The 22,849-nt window shown below is 38.0% G+C and overlaps 1 protein-coding gene across 9 annotated transcripts in view; it reads right to left on the bottom strand.

Moving 5' to 3' along the window:
* Window positions 1-22,849, bottom strand: part of TENM3 (teneurin transmembrane protein 3) — a 1,282,904-nt gene that overhangs the window by 865,394 nt on the left and 394,661 nt on the right. For all 9 annotated transcript variants that reach the window (XM_045452383.1, XM_045452387.1, XM_045452410.1 and 6 more), the window contains exon 3: window positions 3,680-3,759. The gene's annotated coding sequence lies outside the window, so the exon portion shown is untranslated. The remainder of the gene's footprint in view (window positions 1-3,679; window positions 3,760-22,849) is intronic.

Below are 22,849 nucleotides of genomic sequence, written 5' to 3'. Positions count from 1 at the left end.
CAAAGGATCTAAAGTAGCTAAAAACACTCATAAAAAGGGATAACACAGTTGGACGACTTCCATTACCTGATTACAAGAGTACAGTGTTCGAGGTAGTATGGAATTTGTATAGAGATAATGCAACCCATTAACGAAATAAACAGGTCAGAAATAGATCGATGTGATCAAATGATTTTCGCTAAAGGGCCAAAACTACTCATTTGGGGAAGGAATTATTTTTTTAAATAGATTGTGCTGAAATAATTGCATAAAAACATGAAAGAATGCATCTCAACCCCTACCTTAAACCATGCACAAAAATTTATTTTTTTTAAGATTTTATTTTTAAGTAATTTCTACACCCAATGAGGGGCTCGAACCCACAACCCCAAGATCAAGAGTCGCACACTCCATCAACTGAGCCAGCCAAACACCCCCCGTGCATAAAAATTAATTCAAGATCATCATATAAGGACGAAATATAAGGGCCAAAACTATAAAGATTTTCACACTTGATGTTGGCAACTATTTCTTAGAGAGGACCCAGAAATCACTAACCATGAAAAAAAAATGACTACAATTCATCAAAACAAAAATACCTATTTATCAAAAGAGACAGTTAAGAAAATAGACAAGCCACAGACTGAGTGAAAGATTCCTTACACACAAAATCTCATAAAAGTCTTCTCTCCAAAGTATATTGTAAAAACTCCCACAACTCAAGCAAACACAGTTAATGGGCAAACAACTCAAATAGACACTTCAAAAAAGGGAGACATATAAATGGCCAACAAACACATAAAAATATGCCTACGCCACTAATCACAAAGGTAATGCAGATTAAAGCCACAGTAATATCACAAAAAAGTTAAAACCCAGAAAACGAATAACATCAAATGTTGGTAAAGATTTGGGACAAATGGCATCCCACTCCGGTGGGACTGTAAGATGGGACAGACTTTGAAGAACTGTTGAGCAGTTTGTTCTAAGGTTAAACACACGTCCTCCATGACCCAGAAATCCACCCTTTAATATTATCCCAAGAGAAATGAATACACTCGGCCACAAAAGGCTTTTACAGAAATGTTTGTAACAGCTTCATTCATAAGGTGTAAAACTTGGAAACAACCTAAATGCCCAATGAGAAAGTGATAAAAAAAATAGCAGTATATTAATTTACTACAATTCTACTCAGACTAAAACAAAAAAAAAAAGTGTGAACCAAACTACTTTTAAACTTAGCAACAGGGATGAAATTCAAAAGCATTACGTTGAATGCAAGAAGCCAGAAGCAGAAAACACACGTTGCATGACTGCATTTAAATGAAGTTCAAGGATAGGCAAAACTAATCTCCAGGTAGAAATATACTGGTAAGAGAGAGTGGTTAGTGATTGACCCTTTCTTTGTGACATAAAGAACTTCTTGTTTTTCATACTTATGCACATTAATAACTAAATGGAATATCTACCAAATACCTATTTTTGTAATTCTCAACATCTCAAGAAAGTTGAGATACTGCTGAATTGTTTTTTTTTTTTAATTTTTTAACGTTTTATTTATTTTTGAGACAGGGAGAGACAGAGCATGAACAGGGGAGGGTCAGAGAGAGGGAGACACAGAATCCGAAACAGGCTCCAGGCTCTGCGCTGTCAGCACAGAGCCCAACGCGGGGCTCGAACTCACAGACCGCGAGATCGTGACCTGAGCCAAAGTCGGACGCTCAACCGACTGAGCCACCCAGGCGCCCCCTGAATTGTTATTTTTAATGCCAATTTTAATCTTGCAAATCTGTTAATGCTTTATAACATACATATTCTTTAAAATAAGTAGAAAACCCACTGAGGAGTTTTAAATAAGACTTTTAGGAAATATTACCTTAAGTGTTTTTCTTATATGCAAAATGCACATAATTAAAGACAATTAAGTACATGTTCATGAATGGGTTGAAGTGATATAGGTATATAAGGGTATAGGTATATATACTACAGATCTCTTTAAAATGGAGTGTATCCTTAACATTTAGGAGCGAATCAAGAATTTCTCTGGACAACAGGTAAATAATGTATAATAGACAAGATAAAATATCACACTGTGATTTGCAGATAATTAACGACACTAAAGGTTAAAAAAAAGGTGAAATTATATTTAAAATGGCACCAGTTGCCCTAAAATGAAAATTAATTAAGTTGGACAAGTCATAACATTTAATAACAGTATACAAGAAATTGAACAGTGACCATTTTTTTTTTTGGAAACTCGGGCTGGATAAAAACTCTATAATTTTTGTCTCCAGGATCTTGATCAATAAGATACTATCTAAATCATTAAGTGAAACATTTGAAATGTGAGGGTTTAATTACTATTTCTCGGGAAGATGCCTAAAAATTAACAGAGATTAGGAGGCTCTTAGTAAGGCCTTCCCTAGAATAGGTAAGTGGAAAGGCAGCTATCTTTCTAGAAATACATGTGATTTCCATTTCTCTTTTATTATGCTAAACACAATAAAGCCTTTAACAAATGTGCCATTAAGTCTTTGGCTGATCTAAGTGTACCTCTATCTATTTTCTTGGTTCCTTTGAGAAACCGTGCAAAATCTTCATCCTATGTTAATTTTCAATTTAATCGGTCAATGCCAAAAGAAAATCTTTTACTCTAATTATAAAAGACAGTTGCTGTAAACATTTGACGTGATGAATACCTTTCCTGATCTTGGGCAGGCTATAATTGATTAAGCACAAATATGAGGAAAAACCCGAGTGGAGTGCTTAATCAGCAGTGACCCACAATTAAAACAGGTGATATTTGCTGGGTTTAAGAATAAAAGCAATGTGACTCCAATTAGCTGTCAAATCATCTGGAAAAACAGCTGTTACATAAATAGAAAATCACTTCGCCTTCCTGCTCACTTTTTCAATGTTGTCTTTATTGTTAAGTCATTTAAAAAGATAGTCCCTTTATTCACATAACATTAAAAAACAGGAGAGACTAATTTGCAGTGTTGGAAGTCATGAGCGTAATTAACTTTGGTGGGGATGGGAAAGGGTGGGAGAGGGAAATGTTAAAAAGGGCACAGGGTTGGGGCGCTTGGGTGGCTCAGTCAGTTGAACAACCGACTTCGGCTCAGGTCATGATCTCACAGTCAGTGGGTTCGAGCCCCGCGTCGGGCTCTGTGCTGACAGCTCAGAGCCTGGAGCCTGCTTCACATTCTGTGTCTCCCTCTCTCTCTGCCCCTCCCCCACTCATCTGCCTCTCTCAGAAATAAATAAACATTAAAAAAAGTAAAAAAAAAAAAAAAAAGGGCACAGGGTTGTGGGGATCTACTGGGGTGCTAGTAACACTCTGTTTCTTAACTGGGTCCTGTTTTATGGATGTGCTCACGTCGTGTAAATTCATCCAGCTCTGCACTTACAACCTGCACATCTTTTCTGAATGTTATACCTCAGTACATTTACAGAAAAATATAGATTCCTTCCATAAATATATGGAGTCACTTCAGGACTGGACCAGAATTGAAAGGATGTATGCTAGTGTCTATTATAAATAACCATTGTCTTGAAAGCTTTCCTCATCAGTGCTTCTAATCTCCCAAGAACACATGCCAAAATATTGAAAATTTTTATGAAATAAGACTCTACACAAAACAGAGGTGCAACATTAGATTTTGATTATAATCAGATTTCAAATTTAAATGCTACTTACCAAAATGGTGTATTTTCCTTCAATTTTGTATCAGATTGCTCATTAGAGTTGCTAAGAAAGACGGTGCTGGTCTTACAAACCTGGAGAAGAAGTACAAATAGAAAAACTGCTATACTGTGTTTATTTCATGATAACTGTATGTATTAACTATACTAACATGTATGTATCTACATAACTATGAACGGATAAGTCATTCATGTAAGCATTCATATAACAAACAACTGGGGCGCCTGGGTGGCTCGGTCGGTTAAGCGGCCGACTTCAGCTCAGGTCATGATCTCACGGTCTGTGAGTTCAAGCCCCGCATCAGGCTCTGTGCTGACAGCTCAGAGCCTGGAGCCTGTTTCAGATTCTGTGTCTCCTTCTCTCTCTGACCCTCCCCCGTTCGTGCTCTGTCTCTCTCGGTCTCAAAAATAAATAAACGTTAAAAAAAAAAGAAAACAAACAATTGCCAAGAATCTTTGCATGTACCAGGTGGCACGGGGTGAAAGCAGGTACATAAAGACGTATAAAAATGTGCCAAATTGTGAGGACCACGAAAGAGGAACAGATCACATGTTACAGGACACAGGAGGCAGAAGAGATTACTTCCAAGAAGGAGATTGAGTAAAGCTCTGTGGAGAAGGTGGGTCTTAAGCCAGCCTAAGAAAGAGTCTAATTTCTTTTAAATGTTTATTTATTTGTTTTGAAAGAGATGGAGTGTAAGGGGGGGAAGGGCAAAGAGAGAGGGAGAGAGAGGATCCCAAGTAGGCTCCACACTGCCAGATCAGAGCCTGATGTGGGCTCGATCTCAGCAACCGCAAGACCAGCTGAAATCAGAGTCAGATGCCCAACCGACAGAGCCACCCAGGTGCCCTGAAAGAGTCTGATTTCTTAAAGATGATGGGCAGGAGTTGGAATGAGAAGAACGGATGGGGAGGGCAATCCAGGACAAAATGACCAACTATGGAGTTTGAACGTAACGGAAAAGGGGGCGTGGGAAGCTGAATGCATTTCAGTTTCATTGGAGAACATTTCCAGAAGATTTGGAATCAGTGTGAAACTCTGGGGCTAGAGGTTGTCACTTGCAAGGAGCCAGGCACTACAGAAACTCAGGGGTTGGGCTGTGAATAAGAAAGAGGACAGCCCAGCCCTCGTGAAGCTCTCAGCCCATCAGGACAAGCCAATACAAAAGACTATTAACATACGTGTGAGCAACAGAGGTTTCTTTGGGAAATCTCTAGCTGAGGAACGAGTGAGGTCCAAAAGTCAGAGTTAAAAAATGACAAGTCTCAAGAGAAGTGATCATAAAGCAATGATCACCCAGCGAGAGAGAGCATAAAGAGGGAGCGACAGGGACAGACTCAGTTACATGTACCAGAAAGGAAAAGGTGAGTGAGGGAGCAAGCAGAGAGGAAGCAGGAGGTTCACAAGAGCCTGGCATCAGGAAAAATGACAGAGAAAATTTTACGGAGGAGGTTATGCTCAAGAGCGGGACGCTTTGAAGTTGAATCAGGGCGGATACTAAAAAGTGGTTTATTTCTTTTGCTTATTCACTGGTGAGGTGCAAGGTATTCATGGTTGATGTTGAAAATTCCGGGTCGATGAAAGCTGACCTAATATTTGGCCATTGCATATAAACGTCAGCACCACATTTTACAGCCAGTGTCTGTATTTGTGCCTGAGCCATGCCAGTTGTTACATATTTTGCAGATCACCTTGAAGGAGGGCCCAATGTACTCTGGTAGGTAGTTATTTCCACAAAATGCCACTCTTATTTCTTAGCGCATCAAGGATCTCTGCAAATGATTAAATTCAGTAGATAGGGGGCCCTGCAGGTAATTTTTCCTCCCCCAGCAAGGTGACTCGTCGCCACCACTTGGCTATGTCTGGACATGGAATGCTGGAGACAGTTGCTGAGTGATGAGTTCATGCTTATCGAGTGTGTTAGTACTAAGTGCTTCGTGAGTATTAGCTCATTTAGTCTCCATAACAACCTTAGAAGGCAAGCACAATTTTCATCTGAATATTACAGATGAGGTAACTGAACCTGAGAAAATTTAAGGAATTTTGCCAAAGGTCGGTCTTCACAAAGCCAGAGCCGATCACGGCTTTTTCTCCTGGTCGGAGTGGGAACTATTGTTCATTAATTCTCCTGGTTTCTACACAATTCTCCAATTAAGATTCAAGCCCCATACTACGGGTGACCTCGTGGGGCATGCCAGAGCATCCTGAGCTGGGACAAGTAGGAAGTGGATTCCTGTTACATTACCTTATCGTCTCCAACTTCATGAAAAATGGGAGTTTTTATGTTGCGGAACCTACAGATACATGGATTACGCTTTACCATTCAACTAGCTGATACTCTGTTTCTTCAGAGGTCTCAATGAGAGCCTGGGGGCAGTGGGGGGAGGTGGTACGTAGCGTCATGGCAGAAGATCAGGGTGAGGACAAGCCAAGTCCTAAGATTAGGTTGAGGGATTCATTGGTTATCGATGACCCTAAAGACTGTAGTTAAAGGAGCATGGCGACACAGACCCATATTTGCTTTCTGGAGTCAAGCCCTTGTGGGTTTTCAGCACAAGTAGTTTGGCCCTGGAGCATCTCTGTCTGCTTTTCACTTGACTGTTGGAAATGGTTGGGGGAGGAAGCCGTTAGTTCCACTGCATTTGGGAGAAGCTATGGGCCGCTGGGTTTGGATTTCCAATTGAAGAAACTTAGATGTGTTTCCACGTGGAAATGTGTGGGCCTAATTTTATAGCTGTGCTGATCAAATACACTTTTCTAGTTATCTTATTGGCTTTGTGCATGGTGTCTGCTGGCCCGAGAATCTAGTCATATTATCAAATATCACTTCTATAAGAAAATTCCATGGTGCCCATTTATTCATTCAAGAAATATTTATTGCACATCAGCTATATCCCTGGCACTGTATTAGACAGATACTATTTATCCAACAGTCATCAAATGCAAACATGGTGGCCGGCCTAAATAAACTTCTAAATGAGCATGTTACCAAGACACTTTTAGGGTTTTTTTTATTAATGTTTATTTATTTTTGAGAGACAGAGAGAGAAAGAGAGAGAGTGAACTGGGAAGGGGTAGAGACAGGGAGACAGAAGCCGAAGCAGGCTCTGGGCTCTGAGTTGTCAGCACAGATCCTGATGCGGGGCTCGAACCCACGAACCACGAGATCATGACATGAGCTGAAGTCTGATGCCTACTGGACTGAGTCACCCAGGTGCCCCGCAAAGACGCTTTTAAATACAATTAGTATTCTAGCTGACAATTGACTATTTGTCTCTAGACCTGACCTTCTGTTACTCAAGAACAATTGTACAGAGAGTGATGGGTAGCAAAGAAGGAAATGAACTCATGCGCATGTGGCGCATGTTGTCAGGCACTGGGAGATGCTGTGCTCACGTGCTTCATCCCCACCACAGGCCTGTGAAGTAGGTGATGCTTTCCCGGATTTGAAGCCCAATTTCGTTGAATCTGAGGCACATTCTTTCTCTACTAGACCATGATGCCTCTTGTCTGCACTTCTGTACCTAACTCGTTGCGTCCCTGAGTAGCACTGTGGATAACCTCTGTTACTTTCCTTTTTCGTAGAGAGGCCTTTGTTATGCCCAAAGGGTAACACTGGCTCTTGTAGTCAGTGGCCAGCATAATCAGAGAGAGATACTGGCCAACTATGTTTTAAGGAGATTTTACTGTTTGCGGTTGCTATGACTTCTAGAAAATACAAATGCCTATGTTTTTAATATTGATGATAGTACTACTGATTTTTTCAGCATGTTATTTTTATTTACTCAAACGTCATAATAAAACATTATCATTCAGAGGCCTGTCAATATTGAGATAAACACAATAGGTTTTGGTTGTAATTGTTTAACCTTGATCGATTGATAGTATCTGTCCTTCAAGGCTTATGATTATACAATTTTAGAGAATATATTTTTTATTTACTTATATAGTCACAGCACTTATTATCACTGGTGAAGCATAGTTCCCTTTCCTGAAAAGCAGTCTCTCTATCAAAGGGATCTTGAACATTATGCAATGATTCGGGACTTAACCTTTCTGTGATTCACAGGTCAGCATAAATCACTTAAAAAAATATGCATTCCTGAAGTTATCAATTGTAAATATGTAGTTTCAGTGAGTTTTCATTCTCTTGAAATTATAGGATTCTTGTTAAGTATAATTATATGCCAAAAGACAACCCAAGAGAGCATCTACAAAATAAATAACTCAGTAGTGGAATAGTTGCTGTGATTGTTCAGTCCGTCCAAATTATGAATTAGACTGACATACACCTGATCACAGTAGAGTTAATCATGAGGGTGTTAGAAACTTCTAGATTGACCGTGACTTGGGTGACTTAGCTATAGGTTAGAGTTAACAGACTCAATTTCTTGAAAATTACAGAAGATAGAAATAGCATGTTAATTTATGGGGAGTAATTACTTCAGGGCGCTACTGAGGTTAGCCACGTAATCAAGATTATGGTTTCCAAATATCAAGTGAATTAAAATAATCATTTACTATTAACTTTACTCTTGCAAAAACTATTTCCAGCTTTCAGCAATTTTATATGCCTTGCAAATATTTAGAAAATGATCAAAATCTCTGGATTTAAAAAAGTAGATATATCGCATATAACTTAGAGCAATACATATTCTGTGCAGGTTTATAAACAGTGGTAAGCAAACTGATTATTTTAAGTGGCACTAAACTTATGAATTTTTATGCTTATTGACACATTTTTTGACATTCTGAGGTTTTTCCAATCAAGTCTCCTTAAATATATATTTGGGAGGATTCTGATAAGAATCATAATACAAAAAGAAGAGTAAAGCAGCAGATTTCGAAAGCTCTACCAACCTAGGGACATGTATCATATCTGAAGATCACAGGAAAAAAGTGTCTATGATGAAAATAGACAGAGTGGAAAGAAATGGTTATTTCTGTCAGTGCTAAAAAGCTTAGAGAGTCACTGATTAAGGTCACTGCCAATTTTATCAATGAGGAAAGTGCTTTAGCAAGGCTTCAACCCCTTATTTTTACCATCTTCTGTGTAAGCATGTGGATGATGTTACTGTCAGGGTGTCCAAGATCAAACACAAAGGGCATTCAGGGTCAACTAAACTAGAATTTTCATCAGAACATCTAGACTGTCTAAAACCTACTCCAAATAATGCATTTTATGTCTTCTTGACCCCTTGTCTCCTTCAAAGCCATCATCATCAAGAACAACAAAAAAAGAGAGAAGGGGAAGAAGAAGGAAGGAAAAAGAACCAATAACTACATTAACATTTGTCCTTGGCTTCCCTGGAAATAAAGAAAATCTATAATGCTCAAGACAAATCTTTCCTTTAAACATTTATCAATGGAATAACTACTGACAACAGTAAGTAAGATCTAAATCCCGGGCTCCAAGCTGATATCCAAACACATTGCTAATCAACAGCCAACACAGCCTACTTTATAGCTCAGGTGAAATTTATTAAATCATTTTCCCATCTGTAAGCTCCACATAAGTATGAAAGATGTGTGTAAATCGACTCTGGTAGTACCTGAATAATGTAATTGGAAGTTACAATAGGACAAAAAATAGTAATTTCACATTAGAACACACTTTAAATTACTGTGTACAGATGGTTGGACATGTTCAGACTAGTAGATGTCTTCAGAGCCCTAATTGAGTCATAGAATCAACTCGCTGTAGAACAATGGAGAACAATAAATGGAAGATGTAGCCCAATACTTTGGCATTGATAATTCGAAATCTCGGGAAAAAAATGATACCTTCTGAAAAACACCGACCTAAATGAGTCAGAGCAACTTAAGCACAGAGAGCTACAGGTCAAGAATCTCCAGATGTCCCATCTGGAACCTAAGGCTCTAGAATCTCAGCTTTTAACCCCATAGAGGCGGCTTAGCCACCATCTACAGTCATTCTTGATACATGTTCATCCTACCAGATCTCCCTTAATTTTATCTGATCCTGATCAATACCTTGGCCGATTTGGCCATAGACTCTATTGCCGTTAACTTCAATTGTTCCCTGCACTGGTTCCCCAGTTTGTGGCCTAATAAGGGCCTGATGACAAGATGTTTTTTTTCAAGGTCAGACATATCTCTGTGGCTTACGAAGATACAGCTTTCTCTCTTCTCTCTCTCTCTCTCTCTTTTTTTTTTTTTTTTTGGTAGCCTGAGGTTTTCAGCTTCATAGTCATTAGCACCCAAGAGAACAAGGGTGAAAATGTAATCTCTGTCTGGGAAAGCCTCAAACTCTTATCAGCTCATTATCAGTGAGCTGGTGTTGGGGCCCTAAAGCTCAAAGCATGCCCTGTGGACTTCTGTAGAACTTCAAAGTTCAGTTGATGGACAGAAAACTCATCTTTGACTCCTACAGTTGAATAATATGCAATTTCATACAGACTAATGGATACTCACTAGTATTTGCTGAGTTGCTAGAAGGTACTACTCATAAACTAATATTAGCATGTTACCAGAATTAACTGAAAACTGTAAATTAGTATTCCACAGAGACATCTGACTTCAACTCGATGCTTGGGAGCCCTGCAATGTTCCTGCTGTTCATTTTCACATGAAAATTGTTAGAATTCCTGAAATCTGGGAAGGGGCATGACGTTAGTGCTACTGTTTTGAATTGGTCTTGATTGCAGACAAATATGTGTGAGTTAACGTGTTTGTAACATTACTATTTGATTTTATATTTGTTCATCATTTGCTTTGTTGCTTAATTGCTGTGTTGCTAATATGTTAACTACTATTTTGTCCCTAACATAACAAATATGTTAATAGTTATTTTGTCACTATTTTTTATAGTAATAAAAAATCTATACATTTTTTTTTTTAAATTATGGGGTCTTTTTCCTCTGAAAAGTAGGAATAGATTGAAATATATAAATCCTTAAGTGAACCACGGTCAAAGGTTTGAGAAGCACTGCCTCATGAAAGGATTGAAGTCAGGACAGAAAAAGTTTTATGAGCAGGGACTTAAAATAACAATTCTTGTTTGTGACCAGCTACTTGTAGGTGCCTGGATCCAGGAGAAAACCCCGGGGGGGGGGGGGGCTAGGTACCTGAGGAACAATGTCAAGGGCAGGCAGTCTTGCCCTGGGTCAGCCTTATTTGTACGTCACAGAGAGCTATAATTTGTTTCAATTTTGCCTTCTTATCCAGGTATCATGAGAAGCATTAGCATTTTCCCCATAATTTGTTTTTGCCTAACGTTACTAGAAATTCATTTTCTACTTAGAATGTAAATTATGTTTCCTATTTGTCCTCCAACCAATGTAGCATTTCTTTATGCTTTTTATGCATGATATTTACTGTGTCTGTGACATTTTTATTTAGTAGTCAGTATTAATAAATCTTCATGAAAGTAAGAGTCATTGTGATTTTGTTAAAAATGCATTGCTTACAGTTCTTTGAGGAAGTATGAATGTTCAGCTAAAAAGATAAAGCATCAAACAAAGGAATAAACACTGTCATAGAAGAAATTTAGTTCCATCTTTGCATTGGTGAAATTAATATTTTTAGCTGAATGGTTAATTTTTTCTGACCTCCATTCTTTTCAGCTTCTGAAAATACAGAACCAGGGTTAAAGTAGTATTTAAAAAAAAAGCCAAATAGGCAATAATGTATCTAAATCAGCCCATAAATACAGTTGCATGGTTTTCTATAAAAATGCCAAAAACATACCAACATTTTTCATGACATATTTCTGAAACACATTATTCACGCAAACATTCTTCCTGATATCTGAGCTAAATTTCTTTTGTGTGTGATTGTACTTATTTCTACTGATCACTTGAAAGGGACCTGAGATAGTCTTTACTTCTTATGAAACATACTATTTTAAAAATAAGTTAAATTATTTGGGTTTCTTTTCATAGTTCTTATGTTTTATTCCTCTGGAAACAGGTCTATTGCTCCAAACTGGATATGGTAATTCAGTCATCAAAATAATCAGGTAGCAATAATAAAAATATATATAGAATGCAGTTATATATGTACTATAATATAATGAAGCAAAAATTCAAAAAAAACCCCACATCTGTTTAATTCCATTTTAATTGAGAAAACATGTAAAAAGCTATGTACGATAGTACCTAGCACATCATAAGGCCCCCCAAAATCTTTCAATTTGCCCCCTTTTTGATTTACTTCTCACAACAGTTTGGTGTATGACAAAACCTGGCATATATATTGTTTTTTTTAATATTAATTTTAATTTTAATGGGTCTTTTTGCAGGGAGGGATTTCTGTTTATGAAGTTTGAAAGAAGCTCATATTGGGGTGACAAAAAGAAAACACTAATACTATTTTTTTAAAAAGAAAGAAAAGGGAAGTTGAATTTTTTTTTTTTTTTTTTTTTTTTTTAGAGAGAAGAGAGAGCTAGTAAGGAAGGGGCAGAGGGAAAGAGAGAGAGAATCTTAAGCAGGTTTCATGTCCGGTGCAGATCATAACACGGGGCTGGATTTCATGGCTGTGAGATCATGACCTGAGCAGAAATCAAGAGTCAGATGCTTGGCTGACTCAGCCACCCAGTCACCCCAAAAATATTTTTTTTAGTGCATCATCGGATAAAATAAAATGATTTACTGGAAATTTAAGTGTTTTACTGCACTTCATAAGAAATATAGTAGAGGGAAAATGACATTAGTTTCTGGTCTTCTATGATCCTAAGCTCTTTTCCAGGCAGTTTTCCCCAGTCTAGTATTTATAGAGAAGTACATGTGTGCATATAAGGGAGTTTGTGTCATTAAAGGGCATTGCCCTGATCTTTTAAAAACTGAATTAAAAATCCACTTTCTCTCTAAGGAATTATTTTAAAGGACTCTGCTTAAAAAATTTTTTTTTAATGTTTATTTTTGAGAGAGAGAGAGAACGAACATGAACAGAGGAGGGGCAGAGAGAGAGGGAGACACAGAATCCAAAGCAGGCTCTAGGCTCTGAGCTGTCAGCATAGAGCCTGATGCGGGGCTCGAACACATGAACCATGAGATCATGACCTGAGCCGAAGTCGGACGCTTAACCGACAGAGCCACCCAGGTGCCCCGAGGGGACTCTACTTTTGAACACCTTCTCAAATAACATGAAAAAGTCTTATAAATTAACTTAAAATGTAATCATTTTCACCCAAAACAAAGATAAATCAATATTGGAGAGATAAGCATGGATCAGAAGAGTGGGTCATGGTTTCAATTTATGGGCACGCTTTTCACAGAGGCTCACAGCAAAATATAAATATCACAGTGGTAAAACTGTGCAAAGTAGTCTTCATACTGTCAATGAAATTCCTGTATATTAATCAGATGTTAACAGAGAAACTCATTGAAAAGATCATTTCATTGTTTTACCTAACTGATAGGGACAGGTAGGTTTAAGGGAGAGAGAGAGAGAGAGAGAGAGAGAGAGAGAGAGAGGAGCAACAGAAAAGGAAATGATTCATGGTGCAAAATATATTCTTCCATTAAACCATTGTTAAATTAACCAAATAGAACTGTGATGTTAAATGCCATCAATGAATTTAGTTGTGTGGCTATATTATAAACACTTTTTGACAAATCATAGATTTAGGAATTATTAGGGGCCTGGAAGAAAGAAAAAAGAAAGAAAACCTGAATAAATAAACAGTGGCTGAAACCCTCAGCAAGTTCCAGCTCCACGTAATGAATATTTCAGGTGCACCTTGATATCCTTATATTTTTCAAAGACAAGTAGACAAGACGCATTTTACATTTGTTAAAGACTTCTGATTGGCATATACGTTGAAAGTCTGCCTCAAGACTGAAAGGCAGAATGTTCCTCAAAAGCCGTAGCTATAAAATATTTATTCCGCCTTCTTTCATAGAAAAGAATGAGTTGACTCTGTGACATAAATCTCTGCTAATACCAACAAAATTACACATATTCTGCTAAATGATTATTCTTAGAAGGTGAACCAGGTCTTGTTTGCTGGAGATGATCATAGTAGAATAATGTAAGTATTGTTTACAGTGTTCTTGTGATAGATAATAATGTACTTTCAAGTGTTAGAGCACGTAACATCTAACAACGTAAGGTCTGCTAAAGATTGCTTAAGAAAGACGATGCTGGATGAACTTTTTTCTGGATTGTTTACTTTCTTTTTAATTTTAAAATTACATTGTTGTCAATATCAACTGCTGCTTGTGAGAACCTTTTGTATATAAAAATGCTGTAGCTTTTACCTCTGAGTATACTTTTTATTAAGCAAGGCAAAGACTTGTGTGTCTCCAAATATTACTCAAATCTCCAAAGCCAGCTGAATAAATAAACATTGTGTGATCTGTAGCCCAAAAGTCTGCAAATGATGCTATAGGATGTAAAAAAAAAAAAAAGAAAAGAAAAAAGGAAAAGAAAAAAAAAAAGCTATGATTCCTTCTAAGTATTTCTTGGAGCCAATGATCAGCAGTTTTGTTTAAGTTCTGGGACCCCTGAGCCTCCATAAAAATAACTTTGAAATATTATATTATGTGTGAAAATTTTACACACATGCACATTTATAATCAGCAGGCAGGCCCTCTGCCCTTCTTCGACCTGATAATCAACCATAGTACCTACTCAAACATGGAAAAAATAAAAGATTCAGAACTCTAAAGCACATAATCTTAGTGCCATTTAGAACCATGTGTATTTCTGAAATCCTCTATTACTGCAAATCTCTTGGTTGTATTTTCTATGGAATTGTCTGTTTCTCATTATCAAAGTCTAAAGAAATTTGACACAGTCATGTAACACTTGGCGAAGGAGTGTTCGAAAAATGCATTCCAAAGTGTTCAACTTATCTTTTCTTTCCAAAGCAGTAACTACTGTCTGACTTTCCTCCCCTGGAGAAGCCAACTGGGAGGGTGAAGGAAAAAAAAAAAAAATCAAACCAAAGTAAATTAAGCAATGGCCCCGTGCCTGAATCAATCACAGACATCAGCTTTTAAACAATGAATTGTAGTTAACAGGAGCGAGGGCAACATGCACAGGGAGAATTCTTACTCTGTAAAGTCACCTTTCGCTCGCAGAATGTGTACCATGCTATTCTTGGAACCAAGTTTGCCAGAATAAGTGGATATGGGCAAACTCTGAGGTTTGGAACTCCTGTAACTGTAAGGAGCGGAAAGCTACTGGCCTCAGTAAATCAGATTACGAACTCCCAGAGATGGTCTATGGTTCATTTTTTTCTTCAATATGGCCAGAACTCAGGGACTATGTGTCATCCCTTCCTCAAGAGTCAAGATGTTAGAAAAAAGCAAGACTAGGGGAAGATGAATAAATAAATATTCGCTTTAAAGGAAGTATGTCTTATTCCAACAGGTGTTTTTTTTTTTTTCTTTCTGCTCCTGTAAGTCAGTTAAGTTATTCAGATAATACACAAATAGTGTTCAGACAACTCTAGATGCACATCTGATCAATTAAGATAGAATTCTGTGGTTGCGATTCAAGTATTTAAAAAGCATTGTAGTTAAGATACACGGCAAAGGCATGCTGGGATAATTGGTTGTCAAAGTATATTGGTACCACTGAGTAGTCTTAAAATAGCAGGAAACACAACTGAATACTGGAAAGGAAATCGCTATTTCACTTTTTCAAATAAAACGTATTGCACCTCTGAGTTCACAATGGGATATTTGTTGAGAGCCTGTAATTAACTCATAATGATGAGAACCACAGTAATAAACATTTCCTTAGCAAAACATTCACTTGTTTTCATAATTTCCTACTCCTTTACGATTTCCTTGTCAGTTCTTAGTTAGCTTGTCACTATTAATCAAGAAAAGAATGGAGAAAAGGCAAAAAATTTTTCTAGAAGGGGAATATTCATTGTAATTATATAGAAAGAACACTTCTTGATAAAAACCAGCTCATCGTTGGAGAATTAACACAGTCTAAGCACAAACGAGGGGGATTTTTGACACATTCATAACATTATTCTACTTTGAAAACCTAGAACCAACCAAATCAAAAGCCCACTCATCTCCAGATCACTGACAGCATCTGCCTCCTGGTCTATTCCCCTCCAGTCTTCCTGCAGATGGCCGTCAGACTAATCTTCCCAAATACCTTTCCGTCATGTCTCTCCTTTGTTTAAAATCCTTCTATAGCTGTTCAATACCAACAGAACAAAGTCCACATTCCTTGGCCAGGCATTAAGCCCCCTCTATAAATCTGGTTCCAATTTTCTTTTCTGGCCTCATTTCCCACTATTCCCTTATAATGTGGTGGGCCATGTGAATTCTCTGCTCCAGACAACTCAATTGCCTTTGAAAAGACTCTATGCTTCCTTCTTTTCCTGTTATTTTCTCAAGGTGTTCACTACTCAAGGTGTTCCCTTTGTCCATTTCTTGGCTTTCCTCACTTAGTCCTCTAGTGGTGCTTTCGATCGAGGCATGCACTGTTGGCTACAGTTACCTGTTGGACTAATGCACACAGGTTCCGTGTCAGATTGCAAGCTCCATATAAGCGGGCATAGACCCTGTATGTCTTTCTATAGCCTATGTGTCTCCCGCATTCTGAGCACAGAATACCATTGCACGGTATGGAGGCACTTGATAAATAGCCACTGATACAACAGTGGTTTCCAGAATAGACAAAGTGTGGGGTGCCTGGGTGGCTCAGTCAGGTAAGCATCCAACTCTTGATTCTGACTCAGGGTATGATCTTGCAGTTCATGAGACTGAGTCCCATGCCGGGCTCTGAGCTGAATGTGGAGCCTGCGTGGGATTCTCTCTGCCTCTTGCTCTGCCCCTCCCCTGCTTGTTCTCTCACTCTCTCTCAAAACAAATAAATAAATTTAAACAAAATCAAAGTGTTACCCAGCATCTGATCTGTCTTATCGGTGTCATTTGGAAACAGCCAGTTTATTGCCAAAAAACAAGATCCTCACCCCTCAAATTTTACTACAACCTCTCCCAAGGAAGAGTAAGGCAGAGAATAAACCATAGAAATCTTCCAAAGTATTTGGGCTGACTTTGTGAACAATCTAAATCTAGTTTATTGCAATATTAAGATACATGTCCCAATTAAATAATTCTAATGAATCATGTTATAAATAATAATAAAAATAAATACTTAAGATATTCCAAAGTAGTTGTATATACCAAGCAATCAGAATTACTGGTGTCTGTTTCTGCTCTTGGTATGATAGGCTGGCTTGAGAAGAGGACTCTTACTACTACTGCCTAACTGGGCCCATTGTTTCCATCCATCCTTCTAAAAGCAGACAGAGCCATACTGTTCCAGTGAAAATCACATCATGCCATGCCTCTGCTTCAACCCTGCTGATGGTTTTTCCATCATGCCTGAATACAAATCCAATCCCCTCCAAGACTTAGAAGGACTGTTGATGAGATCTCAGCTTCCACTAAACCTTCCCTCCTCCTCCATCATCCACCCCACTGGCCTTCTTTCATCTCGTCCATATTTACATTTACTGCTCCTCTGACCTACACATTGTGCCCTTGATCTTTTCCTGGCAGATCCCCATGACCACGCTCAAACATTTCTCCTCTACAGGGCCTTCAATTCTAAATTCAGTGTTTCCCATTTCCTCACCACATTTTCTATCCCATCACTCTATTTTTCTTTAAATAGCCCCTACTTGTATGTGAAATAATCTTATGTTGTTGTTGACTTGCCTATGTCTATTGTCTTCCACTCGTAGCAAACACCACTGTGTCAAAGGTCATGTCTGTTGGGTCACCATTGTATCTCCAGAAAATGACTTGGTATAGAGTGTGTGATCAATTATTATTTGTCAAATGAATACATTTACTTCCCTAAGTTTATACAGCTAGTAAGTAATGGAAGTAGCCAAGACCCAAGTCTATCTAACTTCATGACCAATATGGCACTTCCCTGCGCTCTGTCCAGTACTGACTATGCCGCAAATATCTACTTCATCATCCTTGTTGCTAAGAGCTAACTTGCTCTGGCGTGTACAGAGCAGAGGCCTCAGATTTAAGATAAAGACACCAGAGACAGTCAGTATGCCTGGCTGCCCAGGAAGATCGGCCTGCTCCAGGCATTCTGACAGAACTGTGACCCAGACCTCATGCCACACTAGGAAGTCATCACGGAAGTGTCAGCTGGAGGGACCATCATATGCTATCAGTGGGGACACTTACACATTTTTTAGAAAAACGTTTGTGTTTATCCCCAATGTATAAGCATGGAGAATGGACAGAATGGATAAAAATGGAAACACAGACAACAATAAAGTCACAAAAGAGGTTGATTAGGAAGATGATGGTGTTGTTGACAGAGCTAGGACACTTAGAAAGGAGAGGAGGTTTGGCTGATGAAGCCAGGGAACACCCTCAGACTTGATTTAGACTTACAGGTTTTGGTATATTATTGTTGGCCATGAAAATTTGTCCACTGTCCTCATTTCCCTTGGGAAATGCATGTTCTTTAGAAGGAAGGAGAAAATTGAGGTAGGGTTAACTGTAGACTTTTTTTTTTTTTTAATTTCTTTAACGTTTATTTATTTTTGAGACAGAGAGAGACACAGCACGAATGGGGGAGGGTCAGAGAGAGAGGGAGACACAGAATCTGAAACAGGCTCCAGGTTCTGAGCTGTCAGCACAGAGCTCGACGCGGGGCTTGAACTCACGGACCGCGAGATCATGACCTGAGCCGAAGTCGGACACGTAACCGACTGAGCCACCTAGGCGCCCCGAACTGTAGATTTCTTACGGTCTGAGACCATGTCTGTCTGCTTCTTTCTTTTTTTTTTCTTTCTCTCTTTCTCTCTTTCTTTCTCTCTTTCTTTCTTTCTTTCTTTCTTTCTTTCTTTCTTTCTTTCTTTCTTTCTTTCTTTCTTTCTTTTTCCTTCCTGCTTTCTCTGTCCATCTGTCTTCCCCATTTTTCTTTCTTTCTCCATAGCAATTCATATGCATCTATTTACATGGGAAACCCCCATAAATGCCAGACACATAAAGATTCTGAAAGCAAAATTTAACTAGATTCTGTATCCTCACTACTATATTCCGAGGAGATTTGCAAAGCTGAAGAACGATGACCTTAAGATCAAACTGATCTGCTTCCTACACTTTCTGTAACCCCAGGCATTTGTGATTCACTTTCCTCATTTGAAAAGTGAGGCTAAACCAACCTCTGCAGGGTTCTTGTGAGAGTTACAGAAAAATAACATACTTAGGACATTTAGCAGGATGCTTGAATCATACCTGATGCTTAATAAGTGATACATCTTTAACAGTATTCATTTTTAATTTTACCCATTTTGGCTTTACGAGAATTGCTATACAAGTTTAGAGAAGTACGTGTCACTCTTAACCTTGAACTAGTGATCTTATCTTTATGCAAAGCCATCTCTTAGGTGTCTAATTGTATGGAATATTTTGAAAGTAAAACTATAAAGGGTCATGTTACTACTACCAAACATTTTCTAAAACACAAAGAAAGCATACAGTGTAGAGTAACATGACAAGTTAAACACATTTTATTTCAACCTACTTCCATTGGCCAGTTTATACAGACATTACTTTTTTTTTTCTCCCCCAAAAAACATTGTTATCAGTGTTCCCTCACAAAGCAAAACAACTCCGTGCTCCTGTGTTTATTTTCTGTTGTATTTCTCCATGTTGGCCTGCCTATCGAAACCAAAGTCTACACTCAACGAATTACTCCAGTTGCCTGGTAAAGATGCAAAATTAAAAAGGGCAGCTCTTAACAAAATGAAAAAAAAAAAAAAAAACAAAGCAAAGCAAAATAAAACAACACAAAAAACCGCCTTTCTTATATTCAAATCAAATCTCCGTCCTCGCAGAAATACAATCTACCCATCTACAATGTCATTCAGAGAAGGCAACCTTTTGGAGACACATGGCATTTTGTGATACTCAATAAAGGATGACTAACTTAAAAAATTGGTAAATATATAAAGGTACCACAGGGATTGAATCATTGGGCCCTCCCGGGCCTTAAATCACTAGAAGTGTTAAACGTGTGAGAAAGAGAATAATGAAACCCTACTTCTCAAAGACACGCAAAGTATGCTTCCTTTACAGAGATTGTTTTCAAGATGTAAATGCCTATGATGTCATGATTCTGCAACAATTTATTTGCAGTTTAACAGCACTGTAAAGGCAAACATTACCATTTATTGCCAATTGGAAAGGGGAAAAAATGGGAAACTGTCTAGGGAGGGATTCTGTAGTTGGGCACATTCGCTGGTTCTTAAATTAAGCTGCCTTTCTGAACGAGTTTGTCTATACGTGTGTGGTAGCCCAATGTTCTTCTGACTAATTTGGATTGCTTGAGGCCATGGAATCATTGACTGGTTCCATTCATGAACAGCAGATGATGCATGACAAAGCTGTCATCTTAGGAGGAAGTTCGCTAGGCAGAACCGGACGACGCCAGAGGGGTTTTGATAAAACTTCCATCCAGGCTACAAATTGTAGACATTGATTTGAAATAAATTGTGACTGATGATCAGTCGATGACGATTTCCATAATCATTATGCCGTCAGTAATTTATCAAGGTAATGATATTTGTGTCCCTGATGCCACATTCATCCTGTACTGAGGGACTGAAGAACACGCTGTGATTTTTAAAAGCCCTTATTAAGAACCCACGGGTTGTGTTATACTTCCAGCCGTAAAGTAATCAGTGGGATGGCAAAAAGTGAATAAAACATTTACAAAATCCTGCTAGGTTTGTAATAAAATTTTTTTGACAAAGCCTTCTGTAGTAAGAAGACAGAGATCTTATGCTTAGAGCATTTTAATTAAATCTCCTTTATCAAGATTGTTCAGTGTAGTTTGCCAATATGCTTTGGAAAGAGATATTACAACATGCTGGGCAAAGCAATCTGCCAGAGAGCCCCCTCTTAACCTTCCTGGACCATTTTCCCCAGTGTACTTTCTCTCCTTTCAAAGCGCAGTTCCTTCTTCCCAACATGACTTTTTAGCACGTGCACAGTCAACACGTACGTCCATATCCTGCATTGACTCCTGTGAGATGCAAAATTAACGAACAGTATTCCCCTCCTTAGTCCGTGGTGGGGCTGGGGGGGACAACTAATGACATTAAACACTAAATGTCATAAGTATCTCTTCACCAAAAGTGAAACTGAGCTGAGAAAGTCAACAACAGTGATATAATTAACAAAATTAACAAACGTGTTTTGAGATTGCCATAATGGAATGAATTTCGATTAGGTTGCAAATGTTAGGGGATCATTTATGTTTTCGTAAAGCATGGCTGAAGCACCTATAACCCAATATAGCTTCAAGAATTTCACAAATAGGTCTAGTCTGGCATCTTAGAAGTGTAAGTTATTATAAAACAAAGGACTTTGATTGGAATCAGAAAATAGAGTATTTTAGATATTTGTTTGCAAATTGCAAAACTCCACTGAGTTCATGGAGATAGATTCCTCGGGGAGATCAGGTATATCATATCATAAAAGTCTATGAGGTCTTCATTAAATGGATTATATCCCACGAGATGAGAGGTTTTTAATTTTTTTTAAGTTTATTTATTTTGAGAGACAGAGCGGAGGAGGGGCAGAGAGAAGGAGACAGAGAATCTCAGGCGGGCTCTGTGCTGACAGCACGGCCCCAATGCAGGGCTCGAACCCATGAACGGTGAGATCATGACCTGAGCTGAAACCAAGTCGAATGCTTAACCAACTGAGCCACCTAGTCACCCTGAGATGAAAGGTTTTAATTTTAGTTCTCTGTTCATTGCCCTGGGCCTGGTCTCCTACCTACCCTGCTACTCAGATACATTTCTCTAAATGGGAGAGAAATGCGCGAGGTTCTTAGAAGCAAGTTTTCCTTCTTATTGTTCTTTGGCAGCTGTTACGCGTGACTATTTTGGTACTTACATTCATACTTTCACTCTCTTTTATTGTATTTTTATGGTATAGTATGTTACTTTCATTACAGAGAAGAAATGATGGGCAGGAGGTCTGTATTTAAAGATCAGATAAACAATAAAGTCACTTGACATTGAACAAAGACTTCAGTTTTTCTAAAAGCTAAAATCTCTATAGATACAACTACAGTTGTTATCTCTAAACTTCCATTTGTCATTGAAACACTCTATCTTCACTAATCTAAAATAATTACTATGGCTTTATGATCTCAACTTCTGATATATTTGTATACTGCCTGGCTTAGCTTTCTGGCTTCACATGTTCCTCTAACAGCTAACCAGGCCAGAGGAGATGCGTCACTTCCAGGGGCAATGTAAGTTGCAAACTGAATAATTTTGGATGTGTGGAATGGAATGAAGGAAAAAAACTGAAAATGAGGCAATATACTTTAAGAGCTATCTCAAAAGAAAGGTAACTTGAGCTGTGTCTTAAAAAAAAAAAAAGCAAAGATGTTTTATTAGGGTAGTAGGGAAATTTCTAAGAAAAAATATTTTGCCAACTGTATTTTGAATATTTCGATAGGAAAGCTTAAGCCATATCACAAAAGGAGTAACTCCCCTATTAAGGAAAAAAAAAATTTAGGGAGAATATCTGGAGTCACGCAAATAATGGTTTATGTCACGGCAACACGGTTCGAAGATTTGTAAGCATTATAACTGAAAGTGTTAACATTCTCGATATAACAAGGATCACCACACTGTAGAAATCAGGATTTCTGTCAAACTTTGAAAACAAGTTTGAGAAATAAAGCATCCTATGTAGCTGTTTCAAGCAAATGCCATCAAAGATATTTTAAATGCCATTTGAAAAAAGTAAATACCAACATTTATTTCTAGACCTACTTGATACAAAAATGTATCAAGTTTCTATTAAAAACATATAAGATGATGTATTCTATGCTGTTAAATTTTTATCTTGTTAATCAAGCCCTATTGACTAACAAACTACAGTTAAAGCTGTTAGAAATATGTTTGTAATCCTTACTTAAACAAGGAAAGGGTAACTAAGAAGGAAAACAAATGAGAATACAGACTAAGAGGTAAGTGGAAATAAATAAAAATAAACAAAGAAATCTTGCTATTTCCAACAATACAGATGCCCTAGAAGGTATTATGCTAGGTGAGATAAGTCAGAGAAAGACAAATACCTATGATTTCACTTACATGTGGTATCTAAAACACACAAAAAGAAACAAACAGAACAGAAACTGATTCATAAATACAGAGAACAG

Source organism: Leopardus geoffroyi, chromosome B1 (assembly GCF_018350155.1).
Source record: "Leopardus geoffroyi isolate Oge1 chromosome B1, O.geoffroyi_Oge1_pat1.0, whole genome shotgun sequence".
Classification (NCBI taxonomy): Eukaryota; Metazoa; Chordata; class Mammalia; order Carnivora; family Felidae; genus Leopardus; species Leopardus geoffroyi.
This window is presented reverse-complemented; position numbering and strand designations above follow the sequence as displayed.